Below are 3,255 nucleotides of genomic sequence, written 5' to 3' on the forward strand. Positions count from 1 at the left end.
TATTGGTGTTAAACCTACTGTATTCCAACTTCTCTATGGTTTATAAACTCTTTTGCTAGCCATAGATTCATCAAAATAAGCAAACAACACACGAAAAGCGGAATCTGTCAAAAACAGAACAGTCTGTAGTAATCTGTAACTAACGCAAACTTCTGGAACTCAAAAAAATCTAACAAAATAGGACGACCTAGAAAATTTGTTTATTGATCTGCTTCAATTGGAATCAGTATTTTATCACGTACTGGTGATTTTTAACAATTGTTTTCGTGAACAGAAAGTTTCTGGAATTTTCAGCAAGATCAAATAACTATCATCCAAAAAGATCATATAGGTTTAACTTGGCACAAACACTAATTAAAACATAAAAACAAATCTAACCAGAGGCTAGATCAAATATTTATTCCTAAACAGAAGAAAAAAGCAAAAAATTAAAATAAAATTGGGTTGCCTCCCAACAAGCGCTATCGTTTAACGCCCCTAGCTAGGCATAAAAGCAAGGATAGATCTAGGTATTGCCATCTTTGGTAGGCAATCCATAAGTGGCTCTCATAATGGATTCATAAGGTAATTTTATTTTCTTTCTAGGGAAGTGTTCCATGCCTTTCCTTAATGGAAATTGGAATCTAATATTTCCTTCCTTCATATCAATAATTGCACCAATCGTTCTAAGGAAAGGTCTACCAAGAATAATAGGACATGAAGGATTGCAATCTATATCAAGAACAATGAAATCTACGGGCACATAGTTCCTATTTGCAACAATAAGAACATCATTAATTCTTCCCATAGGTTTCTTAATAGTGGAATCCGCAAGGTGCAAGTTTAAAGAGCAATCATCAAATTCGCGGAAACCTAACAAATCACACAAAGTTTTTAGAATCGTGGAAACACTAGCACCCAAATCACAGAAAGCATAGCATTCATGATCTTTAATTTTAATTTTAGTAGTAGGTTCCCACTCATCATAAAGTTTTCTAGGGATAGAAACTTCCAACTCAAGTTTTTCTTCATAAGATTGCATCAAGGCATCAACGATATGTTTAGTAAAACCTTTATTTTGACTATAAGCATGAGGAGAATTTAGCACAGATTGCAAGAAGGAAATACAATCTATCAAAGAGCAATTATCATAATTAAATTCCTTGAAATCCAAAATAGTGGGTTCATTAATATCTAAAGTTTTGACTTCTTCAATCCCACTTTTACCAATTTTTGCGTCAAGATCTAAAGACTCCGAATTTTTGGAACGCCTTCTAGGTAAAGGTGGCTCATATTCAGTCTCATCATTATAAATATTCATATTGCAAAACAAAGATTTAATATGGGACACATCAATAACTTTTAGATCTTCATCTTTATTCTCATAAAAATTAGAAGAACACGCTTTCACAAAGCAATCTTTCTTAGCATGCATCCTAGCGGTTCTTTCCTTGCACTCATCAATGGAAATTCTCATGGCTTTGAGAGACTCATTGATATCATGCTTAGGTGGAATAGATCTAAGTTTCAAAGAATCAACATCAAGAGAAATTATGTCAACGTTCCTAGCCAATTCATCAACCTTAAGCAATTTTTCTTCAAGCAAAGCATTGAAATTCTTTTGCGAATTCATAAACTCCTTAACAGTAGTCTCAAATTCAGAGGGAATCTTATTAAAATTTCTATAAGAATTGTTGTAGGAATTACCATAATTATTAGAGGAATTACTAGGGAATGGCCTAGGATTAAAGTTTCCTCTATACGCATTGTTACCAAAATTATTCCTACCAACAAAATTCACATCCATAGATTCATTATTATTCTCAATCAAAGTAGACAAAGGCATATCATTAGGATCAGAAGAAACACTTTTAGTAGCAAATAATTTCATAAGTTCATCCTTCTTTCCACTCAAAACATTAATTTCTTCTATCGCATGCACTTTTTTATTAGTAGATCTTTCGGTGTGCCATTAAGAATAATTAACCATAATATTATCTAGGAGTTTAGCAGCTTCTCCTAAAGTGATTTCCATAAAAGTGCCTCCCGGGGCCGAATCTAAAAGATTTCTAGAAGCAAAATTCAATCCGGCATAAATTTTTTGTATAATCATCCAAAGATTCAAACCATGCATAGGGCAATTACGTATCATTAATTTCATTCTCTCCCAAGCTTGTGCAACATGTTCATGATCAAGTTGCTTAAAATTCATGATATCGTTTCTAAGAGAGATGATTTTAGCGGGAGGAAAATACTTAGAGATAAAAGCATCTTTGCACTTATTCCATGAATCAATACTATTTTTAGGCAAAGACGAAAACCAAGCTTTAGCACGATCTCTAAGCGAAAAATGAAATAGCTTCAATTTAACAATATCGTTGTCCACATCTTTCTTCTTTTGCATATCACACAAATCAATGAAGCTATTTAGATGGGTAGCGGCATCTTCCCTAGGAAGGCCGGCGAATTGATCTTTCATGACAAGATTCAACAAAGCAGCATTAATTTCGCAAGATTCCACATCGGTAAGAGGAGCAATCGGAGTGCTAAGAAAATCATTGTTGTTGGTATTGGTAAAGTCACACAATTTAGTATTATCTTGAGCCATCATGACAAGCAAGCACTCCAACACACGAGCAAGCAAAAATAGCGAACGGAAAAGAGAGGGTGAATAAAACGGCAAGGGTGAAGTGGTGGAGAGGAAAACGAGAGGCAAATGGCAAATAATGTAATGCGGGGGATAAGAGTTTGTGATGGGTACTTGGTATGTCTTGACTTTTGTAGACTCGGCAACGGCACAAAGACGACTTGTTGTTGGCAGTCAAATCTTGAATTGACTTGGCGCGAATCTCCCCGGCAACGGCGCCAGAAATCCTTCTTGCTACCTCTTGAGCACTGCGTTGGTTTTCCCTTGAAGAGGAAAGGGTGATGCAGTAAAGTAGCGTAAGTATTTCCCTCAGTTTTTGAGAACCAAGTTATCAATCCAGTAGGAGATCACGCTCGAGTCCAACCCACCTACACAAACAAATAAGAACCTCGCAACCAACGCGATAAAGGGGTTGTCAATCCCTTCACGGTCACTTACGAGAGTGAGATCTGATAAGATATGATTTTTGGTATTTTTATGATAAATATGCAAAGTAAAATAAACGGCAATAGAAATAGCTAAGTGTTGGAAGATTAATATGATGGAAAATAGACCCGGGGGACATAGGTTTCACTAGTGGCTTCTCTCAAGGGCATAAGTATTACGGTGGGTGAACAAATTACTATCGA

The sequence above is a fragment of the Aegilops tauschii genome, chromosome 2 (assembly GCF_002575655.3).
Source record: "Aegilops tauschii subsp. strangulata cultivar AL8/78 chromosome 2, Aet v6.0, whole genome shotgun sequence".
Taxonomy (NCBI): domain Eukaryota; kingdom Viridiplantae; phylum Streptophyta; class Magnoliopsida; order Poales; family Poaceae; genus Aegilops; species Aegilops tauschii.